Genomic DNA, 17,142 nt, shown 5'->3' on the forward strand with positions numbered 1-17,142 from the left:
TATGCTCACCATATTTTTCCATGGCGCATGGCTTTTCGTACTTCCATCGCCGTCATAATGTTTCCATTAAGCCGGAGGTCTTTGGGCAGCCTGATTTCACTGAATCTCTCCTGACAGAAGACACTCTGTGAATGACTAGCATGCGCAGAAACTCTTTTTTTTTACAAAAGATTTGGGAATTAGTTTGACCTCTTTCTCAGTCAATATTATGTGAAATATTGCCTCCATTATTTTGAGCCCTGTTTCCCTTCTTCCCTCATCAATAAAACTGAGCTTTTACTGAATTTGAAAACCACCATGCACTCAGAATTGCTGCAGCAGGTTCTACAGCAACTGCTAACAGTTAACATAAAATACATGATCTCCACCTAGTGGTCAGTTAATGAAGTGCATGGGTCTGTGATGCGCTGTGCCGTGTGCCTGGAAGTAATCCACTCAAAGGCTCAGGACAGCAATCAAACCAAACTAAGGCTGTATTACCCTCTTTCCCAGCGCTCAGTTCGGAAATTACAAATCGCACATTAAGACAGACAACGGCAAGCCTGGACTTCCTGTCAGTGGTACAAAAACAAAGACGCAATCTCGTACCCAAAGCCTGGCATCAGGCTAAGGGAGGAAGATAAGGAGGGCGGTGTGGTGTTCCTCACCTTACCTGACGCGGGGCGTGTGAAGGGTGTGTCCCTGGCTTGGCGGTGTCTCTATGTCACTGATTCCTGAGTCGCACTGAGTCTCCAAAGCATCAGGACACAGCTGAGTGACAGGACGCCACACAGACCTGCGGCCACTGGGGCCCCCTGGTGGTGAAGTTTGAAAATGACATCCCTGGTATATAAGTGTGGTACATTCAGCATGTGCTACTAACCAACAGTAATTGTTCACCAATCAATTACCCAGAGTAATGGACAATATAATATACCACAAACTCGACCAGCACAAAATAATTTAAAAACCGGACATTGCGGACTAAACCCGGGCATCTGGCAACCGTGGAAGTGTGCTCCTCCTCCGACTCAGTGTCCTGCTGAGTTTAACTGGCACACAAGCAGAGGCTCGACCTCACGCGCATCACGGGGCATCACGCGCTTTTCTGCGCTCCCTCCAGCTGCACAGAACAGCAGGCGGCAGCGACGAGCGCGAGCAGGCATTCAAAAGTATGGAGAAAACAGGGATATTTCTGGGATATACTGGGATATGACATTACATTACATTACATCACAGGCATTTAGCAGACGCTCTTATCCAGAGCGACTTGCACAACTTTTTACATAGCACTTTACATTGTATCCATTTATACAGCTAGATATATACTGAAGCAATGCAGGTTAAGTACCTTGCTCAAGGGTACAACGGCAGTGTCCTTACCCGGGAATCGAACCTACGACCTTTCGGTTACAAGCCCAGTTCCTTACCCACTGTGCTACACTCCGTCCCATATGTATATATGACATCAATGTCGCATGGCATCACCCGCTCTGAGAGCTGAGAAATCCCAAGGAAAATTCCTCGGAGGCGAGGCTGAGATCTCACTAAATCAGCGCGGGCCCTCGTACAGCCCCGCCCTCTCACTAACTGTGCATGATCTTCCCCTCATTACTTCTGTAGCCTTTAATGTGCTGTGAATATAAACTGATGTGTCCCCCCCCCCCCCCCGTGTTAATAAAGGGGGGAGAGAGTGGCACCTCGGAGGGTAAAAAAAAAAGAGACGAAAATAAGCATCGGTGTGAGAGCGGTGAATTCACACAGGACTCTTTCACGACTCAGACTCCTTTTCACTTTTTACTACCTCCTAGTGATAATGGCCTTCTGTTCCTTCGACAATTCCCTCAGCATTTTACCACCTCATTATAGATCAACACAGCAAGCATCCCCCCCCCCCTCCCCCTTGGACTCATTAACATGTAACGTCAGAAATGGCTTTAAATTGAGTAGGCACTGTCACACCATTACCAGAACTAAGCCGGCCCGTAGGACATATAAAACACAATATCAAAATCACTTAGACTTCATGAACAGTCCACGTGCAATTATTAAAACTGAACTGCCTGTGAACAATTTCAGTTCCTTTGCGGCACTGCAATGCTGGCATGCAGCTGCTCACGATTTAAACATCTCTCTATTGTTAACACATCTTCATCACATGGAAATAGACTCCAGGTAAAGGAGTGTGAAAAGCTGTGTCTACCAGAATGTAAATCTAATTACTTTGGTAACCCACTTGAAGGATATGAATTGCTCGATAAATACTTTATAAAGGAGAGAGCCGGAGCGGCGGTCAGACGACACCAAGTCGGCGCACGTCGCGCAGGTGCGCATGGCGACGGAAGAGCGAGAGAGACTGTTCCCGGCACTGCACGCGCAGAATGGAACAGATGGCCGGTACGCGCTGAGCCGATCCACGTGCCCTCCCGCTGCGTGCAGTCTCCCTCGCGGGAGCTCACTTAAGCTAATGCACTTCATTAGCCTTCAGCCTCTAATTACACGAGCACCAATTACAAATCCGCTAAGATATATGCTTATATGTGTATGTGCGCGCGTGCTGTTACGAGTTTATATAAAACGTTTCACATTAAAACGATTCTATTTACGCTACGTCTTGGTTGTATTAAACCAGCAAAATAAACTTTTCCATTGTTTCTTTTTATTTTACTTTAGACGACTGCATTCAGTGTAAGAGTTTTTCTAGGGCAGAGGTCTTCAACCCTGGTCGTGACGAGCTGCATGGTCAGTACTACATTGTTCGGTTGTAAAGGGTCATTAAATGATTTCTTGTGTTTGTCTTGGTTGCGGTTATTAAAGAGAAAACAAAAGCCAACACCTTGTCTCTCAGTCCTTGTAGGTCTATGGTTTTAGTCCAGCGTGTAAAACGATTGTAATGTCTGACTATTTCCCCTAGGGGGAGTTAGCGCTATAAAAATGACCGAAGCAGGATGCACAGCCACAACTTTGAGAAAAAAACTTCGTCCTATACCCTTAAAATCATCTATTTTATGGGCGAATGTGGAATATTTTAGCATTTAAACCAAATATTCCCTTGTCACCCGCAACTTTTATGAGCACAAGATGTATGGTTTGGTTTATATTGCAGGGTTCTTAGGGGAAGATGAATCTACGCTGCAGAGTTTGGATTTGGAGGTAAAATTACAGCCTAGCTATTACAAGCCATTCCTCTAAAATTGGAACTCACTTGGACTTTATTATCACAGCTATAATTTCAAGTCTGGGGGGGGGGGGGATTATGGCCTGTGTCACTTGTGTAGACACAGAGCACAAAAGGTAAAATGCACTGAGATACTTACATCAGCCCCCTGAACTGGAATGACATGGATAGGACAAGAGGATCATGGGTAAACAGCTTCACTTTGAGATCAGTTGTCATATGTATACATTCAGGGAGGGGGACGTAATAATAGGCTTTCAAACGACACACACTTTAGCATACAATATTATAACAGCACAGCAAGTATGGAATTACCACATGAGATAATTATATTGATTAAACTGTCTGATCAATACTATAATATGCAGAATAAGGCAGGATGGGGCATTTTGGATTTATGACTGGAATAGTAAGTAATATGTGGTGTATATTTTGTGAAGATACTGGACAGATTCCAACTAACAGCACAGTTAACGAGAGAGTGGAGGCATATGGCAGACCAGCACAGAAATAAAATTAAATGCGTTAACCTCCAGATTTTAAGCAATTCAATTAAATTTAATTTCATAAAATTTTCAGACAGCATTATGAGTTTGGCGATCACAGAGATTATCTAAAATGTATGTCATGCATAAACTGAATAAACTCCGAAATTCAGATAGGAACTCAGGCAATAAATCCTTTGATAAAAATGAATGAAAGGACAGACCGCATTGCAGTTGCATAGAATCTCGCCCCGAATTTCTGCCCTGGGAGTCGATTTGGAGAGGACAAGACAACCCTCTGATCTCCCGAAAGTGTTTCCCTCAACAAAAGCAGCAGGGAAACTGCAATGCACACAGAGCTCAAAGGCATACAGCACACATTTGTCTGTTTGCATAAGGTCGTGTTTACTCAACTAAGGGAAAACGTTTTTTTTTTTTTGAAGAGCAGAAAGTGACAGAACCACAAAAGGGACGGGAAGACTAGGGACAGGCTTTCGCTAGCCTTTAAAACAAATACTACGGCCCGTTAGTCTCCTGTCATCGTTTATCTTTTCCACACCTTTCGCCACAGCCAACTACGGTTAGCTCAGAGCGCCAGGCTAGCCTGCTTGCTGCTACGGCTCTCAGCTTCTGGTCTGTGACACTGGCTTTTCCCAGAATGCTTTGAGGGTGCAGACAACAGGAGTCTTTGTCGGGTGGAAGCCGTGCGAGCTGTTGACAGGACTACACAAAACTATACAAAAACATTACTACCCAAACTCCATCCTTTGTCTCAAGTATAATAATAATAATTATTATAAACACAAACATAAAAATAAGAATACAATGACCTTTGTTTTTCATTTTGGATTCCAAACCCAGGCTCCTAAAGTCTGGAGTTCTCTGCTCTAACCTCAGTCCAGACATCCGTACATATCCTTAATAAGTTATGGCCTTAAGTGCATCAGCTGTTCAACATAAACATCCATATTTTGGTTAAATTCTGTACAGCTTACTATCCATTGGAAGTCTCTAAAAATGATGAACTATCTTCTTAAAAACTGTTGGCAAAAAACTATACATTTAAATAAACTGGTTTTTCCAACTTTCCCCTGACATGTTGTCACAACAACAAAGATGCTGATTTGAGTGCAGCTGACCCACAGCGTCACCAGAAAACACAAATTAGTCTTTGCCAAGTCTGTCCGGGCCGCTTGTAACAGCCTGTGACAGGGTAATAAATTATTTGGTTACGTCGATCTCCGCCTGGAGATAAATTTGGTTGCTCAAACAGGGAGAAATGTGTCATGCTCACACTCACACACACGCACACACAGGTCCTCTCCTCTGGCCAGCCATTTAACGTGATAACTCTGGAAACACAATCCAAATCGGCCCCCCTTAAATGATTAACCAAGGCTTTTAACGAGTCATCACTCTATATCAGCTACATGCTATCAAATATTTAGAGCCCAGTCCCAGGACTTACAGCATCCATATAGCTTGTGTCTCGCTGGCCCTGCAGACATTTCAAGTTGGGTATCTAGTTTAGGTATCGGGGGTTGATTAAGAATTGATATCCAGCTCCAGTGTCTTATCTGATACCCGCACCTGGCTGTGCTCGGTGCCGTGCCGGGAGAAGCGCTTAGTTTTTTTTTTTTTTTTTAACCGTTGAAACAGCGCCGCTAAAACAAGCTACAGTCCAACAAAACGTCATTTTAAGTGCGAAAACGCCGCCTCGGTAAAAGATTTTTTTTAAAAAAGGGGGAAGCGCGTATTACGCTTTGCGTTGAGGGACGTCGCGCGACGGGAATCTCATAAAGGCAGTGACGACTCGAATGCCGTCATCTTTCATTGCGACCTATACCTGGTTATAATTTACTGCCTCGCCTGACGAACTTATTTTACAGCCCGATTTTTCTTTTTCCTTTCAGAAAAGGAAGTATCCCTCTGTCATCTTAATTATTTCTATATATACTTTCCAGTCTTTGAAATATTGCAGTGGTGTCATCTCTTACATTCCTCTTCGCAACTGTTCAGTTTTTTTTTTTGTCAAAGCTTGTGAATGACATCATTTTATCTGCCTGTTGTACAATACCCACATTGTCTCCACAGTCGTGTCCAGTATAGAAAGTCTAAAGTTCACTGGCTTTGACGTGCCGATGAGGAACACTGATCCTAAAGAACCATTATCAGTGTGCGGTATGAATCCATATTTCAGGCCTACAAATTAAGACTATTCAATTTATCTGTGAAGTGCTTTTTACAGATACATTGTCACTAAGATGCTTTACAGGAATAGATCACAGCAGTTTAAGTCAGTTATATGAAATAAAAAATAAAAGATCTTATTCAGTGTAATGCTAAATCAATGCAACACTTCAATATAGCAATTTACTTCAATATTATTAAAGAATCAAGCACCGTAAAATATGATTCGTGACAATAACACATTTTCCATTCTTTTCTATTATAATTTATCTTTGAAAACCACAAGGACAGAACCATTGTAATGACGCAATTAGTACTACTGAATTCAAACAATTTATGAATCGCAAGATTTTGAAATTGCAGCCATGCTCAAATTTACTAAATATAAACATTTTTATGTGGCTTTATGAAGTCTTCAGTGTATGTTATAAAACCTAGCTCACACCTAAAAAAAAAAAAAAAAACCATGACAAAAGATTAGAAAAATAAACTAGTCTACAGGTTAAATAAAATCTTCTGGAAGGACATAAAGGCCCATCTGAGACAAATATTTCTAGATCGATCATTTTAGGGCCCTAATAAAATGATGTAGAGGACTTATTATCAGTAACGCAATAAACCCTAACAGTGTCATAATCATCACATTGCTGCCACAGACTACAATTTACACGGTACAGCCCTGGCTATAAATATGACTGTAACACTGGGAAACTTAACAACATAGCAACGCTAACATGAGGCAGCACAAACCCCAATACTAAAGGGCATACCTGGAAATGTTGTATGACTAAATATGAGGCTTCAACAAGAGATGTGATGCTAAGGAATGGTAGCTTTCATAATTCTGAGGTTCCCCGGCTAATGATTCATGGTGATTTAAAGGTTCATGAGTCAGAAGAGTGGGCCACAGCCATCCATGATTGCTAATGGGCCTATACGCTTTCCCCAGTAGAGTGGAGACTGTGTTTGCGCAGATTTCAGGCTCATGTGAGCAAACGCTAAGCCACGGGACGCTATTTTAATCTGCTGGGGTGCATTTGTTTTTCCTGCGTTATTTTTAAAATTAGCGACATCCACAGCCCAGCCAGCCCCCCACCTTCCCCAGGGGGATACGGGAGGGTGATCTCGCTTTAAAAACTGCCTAGAGCACAGAGGTCGTATTCGTTTTGGAATTGGTTGCTAGCCGCCCGCGTCTATGGTAACGTCAGCTTGGGGACCGTCGCCGTGGCTGTTCTGAGATGTCGCATGTCGCATGTCACGCACGAGCGGCGAAGGGGCACCGGGCTAATGTGGCACGTTGCGGTGTTTTAAGGACGTCGCGAGGGAGAACATTCTAGGCACTGGGGAAGCAGTTTTTCTCTCTCTCTCTCTCTCGAGCTGATGAACTCACGCACAGGGTAGCCTACAGCAGGGAAAGAAAAACTCTTTGGTTTTTCCGAATATCAAAGAAGGGGCTATGATGACTGCCGCGCTGTTGCAGACTGGCGACATACAGCCCAGAGGCTATATAGGGCTGCGTTAGAACAGCGATCCTCAGTCCTGGCCCTGGAGACACCCACAGAGTCAGCCGGTCTTTGTTTTCGCTCTAAACTGAGCAACACCAGACCCCCGAGACACCAGGTGACCCGGGTCGGCTGTGTGATCAACCGCTTTTAACCGACCGGATGTTGCGCAGCTCCAGTGCGGAGGAACGGCAAAAGCCAACCACCACCCAGCTGTGGCTCTCCAGGACCAAGACTGAGGCCCAAACTGTGTTAGAAATGAGGTTGCAGAAAGGTCATAAAAAATGGTTGTTGCGCAGAAACAGAGTATGAAGAAGGTCTGGATTGATGTGCCAGCCCTTCTACTCCCCCGTGATCTTTGATCAGGGGCATTGTAATTGGGGGGGGGTGGGGGGAGTGGGACTGGCTACCCAGGGCCTGAATGGGGGGAGGGCCCTCGAAAAGCCTGGAATGATGGAATGAAGAGACATGGATCAAGGGAGGAAGGGGGCCCACAGAGACGGCTCATGTACAGGGCCCAGAATTTTGATACGCTTTGATATCGCATGTCTTCCATCTCCTCTTTGTGTAATTTCCTTTCAACAACATTTATAAATAAATGAATAAAAGTTGCTTATCGCGAACGTCACGGCTTTTTCACGTTTTTTTTTTCTGCTTTTATTGAACAATATGACTCCTGTATTGGGGACACTACCTTAAAGTTGCAGTGGTGCAAAATAAGGCAGAACATAAAAGGAACCTTGTTGCTTTGTTCGCTCTACTATGGTTCGGATATCGTTTTTGCGTGAGACCATTGTAGTTTTGAGAACCCTACTGTTTTTCCCTATCCTGTTTCATGAGCCTTTAAAAGGCCTGAGTCTTTGAGTTTGAATAGGCAAAAAAAAACAACAACATCACAATCACAACCTCACAAAGTGGACGTATCAAGTTTTCTTTATGTTCTGAAAGCGGAAACACAATTAATTACCACGGAGAAAAGTTCCTCCAAATTATTTATTTATATTTTCATTCTTTAAAATGTGTTTTCTGTTTTATTATTTAAATCAACTGCTTAGAGCTCACCCCACGACTGCCTTGCACTTAATTATTGATTAAGCCCTGCTGACTCACTATACAATGCTTATCACAGCTTCAACGTAATTTTATTTAGGTAACCTCCATCCCTCGCATCTAATTTCCATAGACATTGGCTTTCAGTTTTTTTTCCTCCTCAATCAATCAATCAAATTTTATTTGTATAACGTATTTTACAGCAGTTGACACAATACGCTTTACAGACAACTCTGGCCTAAACCCCCACAGGAGCAAGCCCTAAGGCAACAGTGGCAAGGAAAAACTCCCTGTGGCATATGGGAAGAAACCTCGGAAGGAACCAGGCTCAAGGGGGAAACCCATCCTCCTCTGGTCGGCTCAGGGTGCCGACTGGTGACCAACATGTCAGTCAGTTTTATAAGGTTCTACATGTAGCCTACAGACTGAACTTTGAACTCCTTCATGAGTTGCAGATCGTTTAAGCGCGTACCCTACACATTTCAAAACATTCCCTGAAATGATGGCACATAACGAAGTCAGAAAACCTGCTCGGTCACTAGTTTCCACTTTCAACAACAGTTCCTGACTTTCTACAGTACAGCCGGCATTTTCATGAAAATGCTACACTCCGGCAGGCGTTCTCGCAAAACTGCCGCGGCAAAAACGTCCGTGTATTAATATTACGCCGAAAGGATTGGCATGTGAAAATCTTAATTTTAGATACTATTGATTTTTCTGTAAGGCCATGCGCACTGCTAACACTTACGCTAAATGATCACGTTCATTACATTGAGTTTGTGTTTAGATTTCTTCAGTTTGGCTGTACACCAAAGGTTTTAAACATACGTATTTAATCACGATTGCATGGCAAACACTAAACATTTGCCTCAGAACTGTTCTGAAAGCCCTTAAACTGCGATCATTACGGCATTCGTACCATCGCAGTCTATCGGGGGTGGGAGAGAAACAGCACTATCGGGTTTCCTGAAAGAGCATGCTTTCACTTTTTTTGCGCCCTGCATCCGTAATTCAACGGTTGAAAAGAGAGAAGAAAAAATTACAGAAATGCCTAAATAAGATGGCCACTGTTCGCCTGATCCTTTTGAACGAAGCCCAGAGATCGACCAATGAGAGGCACGGCAACGTGATGACTCACGGCATTTTTGTCCCCCTGGGCGTGAGACGGCCGAACAATACGTACTGTGTTACGAAGAAACGTCCATTTATACGAATTGAGATGCGCTGTCCGTCAATAGGTCATTGTTGAAACACGGGGCCAAATAGCGTCTCTTTGTTTTAGAAGGCATGCGCGCATGGGCGTCGTGGAAGGAGTTGAACTGCAGCAATAAAGATTATGCAGAATTTAAAACCAAGGAAGCAGAGGGAAAGGCCTAGCAATTCAGACTCTAGGCTACTGTATGAAAGTACACTGCGTGCATATAGATGGAGATAAACCCGGTATGTGCTAAATTAGTTCCGGTATTTATGTACATCTCATTGGAGTAATTGCAATTCATCTTTCCATGACATTTCAAGGACTTGGTTGTGCATTAAACAGGAAAGACATTCACAGCACTACAATAGGTAAAAAGTATTGCTAATTATGGGCATCACAGTATGCTTGTTTATCTACATATTTTCTGAAATGTACACACACTAAATTACATTTATGTATATTCATTTTCCACTAATGCTTTTTTAAGGGACATGACCATACGTGTGAGTGCTTGTGATTGTGGACACACCAAAGTTTATATCATTACAGACTAAGGAGCCAGCCCCCCACCCCAGCTCAAGTTTTCAGTCATGTTCCGCCTTTTTGCTTTTGTTTACTCCATGACGGTTATCTTTGGTTTTTGGGAAACCAAAGGTAACCATCATGGTTCCTGCCTGACCCTGGAGTCGGTCTCTAAGGAGGCCATCAGAGTGCTGACACCCCTGACGTTTAAACTGTAAATCTCACTGCACCCGACGCTTTCCTCTGAGCACAGGCTGAGCACAGCATTGTGTTTCTTTTTAAGCTCAATGCCTTGCTTGTTTAAACAAAATTTCTGGTGATGATGTGACTGCTTGGCTCTTTTGGAAAATCAATAGAAACTTGGAAAACAAATTTTTTTTAAATTCCCTCTCAGGGTGACCATGTATAAATATTTATTTAACAGTCTCATTTATACACACCCACACACACGTCCTCATTGGTCGACTACACTGAGGAAATATCCACACTCAACGTCTTCAGTTACAGTACAGGCTCAATTTGTTTAATGAACTGATGGCTGAAGGAGCAAAATAATTTTCTTGTGTCGGTTAGTCTTAATCTTTGGCATCCCAAAGCACTGGCCTGTGGGTAGAGGGAGAGATTCAAAGTGCAGTGGATGGTCCAAGTCTAAAAGGATGGCCTGAGCCTTTTAAATGGCCTGTCTTGTCAAACAACTGACAGACAGACACGTCTGTTTTACGGCAGTTACCTTGCTGCACTGATCAACAGTACGGCTGAGTAAAGTCCTGCGTTCGCCTTTCAAACTGGCAAACCAACATGCCATATTAAAACTTAAAAACTAGACTCAGTGAAATACTTAGAAAACATTGTCATCAGGGTCTTGTCGTTACGTCAGTTAAGAAGAGACTGAAAGGTTCTAACGTTTCAGCAAATTCAGCTGCATAGTTTGTTTGTAAGCCGTCGGCGAGCAGCGCCAATTCACCAGTTTCACCGACGAGGGCGATCCTCCGCACCGCTTCTATCTTTCAGCCTCGTCTCGAAGCGCTGACGGGGGCTATGTCTAAAATGTAGTTCCCTAATTCCTGTATATAACCAAAAAAGTTAAAGGATGGTTAAAATAAAGGGCGAGAAGCTTTAAAAGGGGATTGAAATAAGAGTGCGATGTATCTGAATTAAAAAGGTAAACTGCTCATTTACATAATGACTTTGGGGCATTGAGATCCTGACCCCCCACCCCCCCCACGCATTAGCCTTTAGAGGTTGTTTACATTTATAAGCACGCCAGGGTGTAAAACAAAGGCTACCTGATGGCTGTTAAAACACTTAATGCACCGTCAGTCTGGTAAAAATAAACAGGCGTGTCTCATCCAGTGTGTTTGTATAATTACCGAGTTTCATTGCGACTTTCCCACTACGCAAATGGAGGGAGCACAAAGGACTTGTTGGCACAACTTACCGGCAAGAGCGCAATAATGCTTATATATACAAAGCAATGCAAACGTGTGTTACATGTACCCCCATTCCAGCACTTTTTGTAATTTGTATTTGTCCTAATATTGTAGCTTGTTCTTCTCTCTGGTTTGGCTTGGCATAAGTTAGGTCAGAAGAGTGTTGACTGTGTGACCTGAACTGTGTACGAAATGAGTATTGTACCTTATTGAACCTGTGTTTTGTAGTTGTCCAATGACCGTGACATTAACTTTTTTTTTTTACGTCGCTTTGGATAAAAGCGTCTGCTAAATTAATGTAATGTAATGTAATGGAAACGGCGCAAAAGGACTTTAACTTCATCACGCCTATGAAGGCAGCTGCACATGTCAGTGACATATTTAAGTCGAATACCTATCAGCAGTCTGGGTCCGTTGTAAAATGGGTATCACAACCCAAAGCGATATGAGACAGCTAACAGAGTTTCAAAGAATCTTAATAGCGGGTATCAGAACTGCAGACACCGCAGCATTATTTATTGTGGGCGCGGGGAGCGACGTTGAAAATTGCGACACCCCTGCGTCAAACGCAAACAAACCGTATCAGCGAAGAGGAAGGGTGGGCGCAAGTCAAAGCTCACCAGCGGGGACTGATAGTCACTTCCCAGTTGCAGACGAGTACGGGGTTAAAGTGCAGACGGTCAGCTTTGATTTGCGGGTATTTGCATCCATATCGGGCCATCTGTGTAGGAATCACAGCCCTTTTTTTATACACAGGCCCTCAATTTTAGTGGACAATGGACAATTGGCCCGTTCAGCTGATTCTTGGCCAGCTGTGTGCCTTCACATAATTAGTGCAAGCACAGGAACGCTAACAAAAGGTTTAGAGTTGATTCTTGGTGTGGAACTTACATCTGAGGTCTGTTGCTTTTGCCTTTCAACGTGAGGACCAAATAAGTGTCAATGCCAGTAAAGCAGACTGAGCCACCATAACCACCATGAGCCTGAAAAATCAGAATATATTGTTCTTACCTGAAACTCTGAGTGTGTCAAAATCAACTGATACACTATTAGGAAGCAGGAAGCACTGGTGAGATCAGTAATATCAAACAACCTTGTAGACCACAGAAGAATACTTTCAATTGTGAAGAAAAAAAAACCCATTTTCATCACTCGCCAAACAGATCAAGAACACTCTCCAGGATGTAGGTATAGTTGTGTGAAAGACTACCATAGAGAGACAGACTACCATAGAGAGAAGACAACACAAGCATAATAACCCCAGAGAGTTCACCGCAAGATTCACACCACTGGTCAGCCTCAAGAACAGAACGGAACAGAACATTAGATTTTGTTTTTAAAAAATTTACAAAAATTTACATTAAAAAAAACGGTAGAGTTCTGGAACAAAGCCTTATGGGCAGATGAGACGAGTATTAACCAGCACCAAATTGAGGAGAAAGAAAGGAAGCTCCCCCACCCCTCCCCCAATCTGTGGTGGAGGCAGTGTTATGGGTTGGGCGTGTATGACTGCCACTGGAACTGGTTGCTGACTTCTCTTTTTCGGTGATGTGACTGCTGACAGCAGCAGCAGGATGACTTCTGTGGTGTACAGAAACTTCTTATCTGCTCAGATCCAACCAAATGACCCCAAACACACTGCTAAAGCAAACGAGCACTTCACAGGGCCCAAAAAATTTTATGCTCTTACCAGAATCTAACTGAACATGCATTTTGCTTGCTGAAGGCGAGACTGAAAGTAACAATGCCCTGAAACAAACAGGAGAAGATGGCTGCAGGACAGGCCTGGCAGAGCATCACCGGGGAACACAGCCTCCGGTGATGTCTTTGGGTTGCACCTCTCCGAAAGCTTAGTAACCGGTTGCAGTTTACTAATTGAAATGTACTAATTGCAACCAATTACTAAATATGGCTAACTTTATTTCAGATTATATTAATTTGTCCCATGACCTCTGCTCTCCTAACATGAGGGTGGGGGGTGATCACCCAGTATGGATGTAAATACCCTTAAATTAAAGCTTACAGTCGGCGCTTTAACCTCAAATTAATTGTTTCTTTTCAAATCCAATGTGCTGGATTACAGAGCCAAAACAACAAAAATTGTGTCACTGTCCCAATACTTCAGAATTTTAACGGTGCTTGTGTATATATGTTTTTTTTATTTTAATTTTATTTATTTTTTAACATTTGTTGTACATCTTATTTTGCCGTTTGTTGTTTTCTAACCTTTCTTTTTAAGAGCTCAAAGCGCGAGCCAGGCAGGCCTACTCCCGCTGTCGGTCTGCTACCGATTCCCAGAACAAAAAGCCCCGGACGCTGGGCCGCGATGCTATCTGACCAATGCAGGGCATTAATGATTCAGGGCGACATGGCCTCATGTTCTCTGTTTAAAGGAGCACGACTAAGCCAATCCTATTTCAGATGTATCCATATATAAATTAAATTAATCTATATATTTTATTCCCAAAAAAAGAGAAAATTTATGTCCAAAATATCGTTAGCTCTCAACTACTCGAATGTTACGGGTGGGGAAAAAACCACCCAAGCGCCTTAATAATGAATTTTATCTTTAAAATAAATATCACGGGTTGCAGGGACGATACTGGCCTCAGGGCCAGGTGAACCTGGATGCTATCAGCATTGGCATTGAGCCAGCAGGTGTCTCACATCCTGTTCGCCACGTCAGTTTTTAACATACGGTGCGAACACATTATAATTTAGTTTTAATATATACTACTATTCCGACTAAATAACAACAACAATAATAATAATAATAGTAGTAGTAGTAGATTTAGCAATCATATTTTATTATGGTAGGTTTAAAGGTTTATATTTTATTCCAGACAGTTTAAATATATAGTTATGCTTGGGCCAGAAATGACTCCGTAATTAAATAGTAGTTTTTGCTCAAATCCCTTGATTTTATCTTTGCAAGTAGTAAAAAAAGTTAAAGAAGGACTAATAACCAATCTGTACTTGCACATCGTGGATAGCCGATGTATTCCATTCCCCACGTGACAAAGCCGTAGAAACGACAAATCGTGGACTCAGGTTGCACTATTAAGAAAAATATCAGTCAAATTTAGCACAAGAGGGAAATATAATGCTCAACGTCAATGGTGTCCTTTATATGGAATGGGGCGTGGAACTTCGTGGAACTAGATTCGTATCTGGCGACTTGAATTTCGGCCACGCAGCCTACTGTTGAGTGCGGGTGATCTGTTGGCAACGCAGTTGTGAATGGTCGCACATGTGCATTACGACTGTAAACTCGACCGAATCCCGTTTTCTCATCCCAGCAGTGGTTAAAGGGCAGGTGCGTCTCGTCATTGTTTACCTACAAAGCCTTTTAGTGCCACTCCCTTATATCCCTTGAATTGGATCTTGGCTGCCCCGCCTCCTTGAAACGCAGGCTGGGTCTGGTAGCGAAGTGCCGGATCTACCCGTCTGAAACTGGGGTGCTGGAGCTCGCCAACACAAAATTGGAAACAAGCGCGGTCCACTAAAGCCCATTTATTTGGATATATTGCACAACTCATTCAACTGACCTGTGGTCGGAGCCGGCTCGCGCACCTGTTAGTCCTGGTAAAATAACAAGGTAGGTAACTTGGATAATTACTGGAACATTGACCGAACTGAGGTGCTGAAGTCGGCTTAATTGAACGATACTGCATCTGGGCGCCTCATTTTTAAAAAATCCATAGGTTTAATATTTGTGCGTTCCTAGGCGTTTCACTGAGATATTCCTGACTGGATTATATAGCCTATTCTTTCGTGACCCTTTCCAGAACGAATGTCGAAGCCTGCTCGGCTACCTATGCGTATTTCCACCGGAAGCATTGACCAGCAACTTGGTGATAGGTTGCTGGATAAACTCCATATTTTACGGCGAAAGACCGAATGTTGGTAATTCACCTGTTATTGATAGGGGGGCGATTTTTTTTTCCTGGGTAAAGAAACTGGGCGGTTATAAAGACAGGCATATGCAGATCGTAGGATTTAAATTTCCCAAATGATACGGAATATTCGAACGTCACTATGAGCACTATATCGGATAAGTAGTAGAGTTTATTAAATATCTCTTTAAAGATGAGCTTTAAAGTTGTGGAACTTCCCCACGTGCGAAAAGCTATTTTTAAAGATGCATGCAGACACTAATACACGCGAATACTGCTTTACTGTATGAATGCCTAGTGCTTTGGTGTGACACCGGATTGTAATTATGAGATTTATGTTTTTTACATTAATTTTTTTTTTTTAAATTAATAAATGAATAAAGAACTGAGTTACACTTATGTTTGTGAGTAGCCTAATACAAATGGAAGAATTAATTGTTGGCTTCACGGTAGTGCAAACTTTCATACAAAATCGTAATTAGTTTACAAGCGTTTTATTATTTTTTAAAATACTTTTTTCCCCTCGTAATACTATTATTGGACTTCACCCTTGTCCCCACTTTTGAAATATCTGCAGTTCCATCCTGGACCCATAGATGTCCCTACTGGGTGACTGTCAGAAGTAATCGCACACCAGATCATTGTTTATTTAATACCCCCCTGACTGGAACTTAAGTTTCCTTTATAAATGAAAACACTAAAACAGAATTTTTTTTAACTTTATTTTGGAGGATGGGGTATTCATTCTATGTATATACAAAATTATATTTCTAATACCCAGACACCTGTAGCCTGGTGTTAAACGCTATAGTTAAGGTTTTATTGTTTTATATCTTTTCTCAGTGAGTTTTGGTCTGTATTCCTAAAACCCAATACGTTGATATAACCGAATATTGCAGATTTTTTTCTTTACAGTTATGCTTTCTGAGCAATACAAACTACCGTGCACTTTAACGGAAAGCAGCAAAAAATGTGGATTTACATTTTCAGTAGATGTATTTTCATGCTAATATTTAATTCGTTTAATAAAAAATGCGATTTAATACGATCGATTAATATTCATAATAATGTGACGTAGATTAAGCCAGTAAATATTACGAAATTAAACGCATCCTTAGTTCTAATGTTGCTGTTGTTTGGGTCGTGACAGAATATTGTTTACAGTCTGTTTGATTGCATGGGCAGATTAAATAGATTTATTTAAAGCACATTTTAAGGAGTCTACCGTGGTACCATAGTGTATTATCTTAATTGACATATTCCCCGTTTGCCTCAGAAATGTTGATGTAGGTTATTTTAAACATTATTTGATCGTGGTGTAAGTAGTCCTGAATGGAAACGAAAGCTGTGTAAGGGATTCCCCCCATAATTTGCTGTAAAAACGTACCACGGATGTTGATCATACCCAGAGATCAGTCATTTCGGCGAATCCAGTTTGACCAGTCTGGGAGGTTGATGGGTGGTCAGATGACTCGCGTTCTCGGTTCGCGTTTCAGAGGCGTGGCTTCGTTTGTCCTCTCACAACATTGTGAGCGGAGGCAGTAGGCTAGGTGTCGGAAAAAAAGAAGAAAAAAAAAGAAAAGGAAAAAAAAGAGGTATAAATGTCATAACCTCGATTACCGGAACCTGTTACAGGGCCTGGGAACGTATTAGGTGACAGCGGTTTTCCAGCCTTAGATAAGATATATGTCCATGGACAGAGCAGGCCCATT

At 42.3% G+C, this 17,142-nt stretch overlaps 1 protein-coding gene across 1 annotated transcript in view; it reads left to right on the forward strand.

Annotated features, from left to right (window-relative positions):
- The first annotated feature begins 14,592 nt into the window (after positions 1-14,592).
- The window catches only part of ugt8 (UDP glycosyltransferase 8), a 29,146-nt gene continuing 26,596 nt past the window's right edge, over positions 14,593-17,142 (forward strand). The window contains exon 1 of the mRNA XM_064337506.1: positions 14,593-15,132. The gene's annotated coding sequence lies outside the window, so the exon portion shown is untranslated. The remainder of the gene's footprint in view (positions 15,133-17,142) is intronic.

The sequence above is a fragment of the Anguilla rostrata genome, chromosome 5, assembly GCF_018555375.3.
Source record: "Anguilla rostrata isolate EN2019 chromosome 5, ASM1855537v3, whole genome shotgun sequence".
Classification (NCBI taxonomy): domain Eukaryota; kingdom Metazoa; phylum Chordata; class Actinopteri; order Anguilliformes; family Anguillidae; genus Anguilla; species Anguilla rostrata.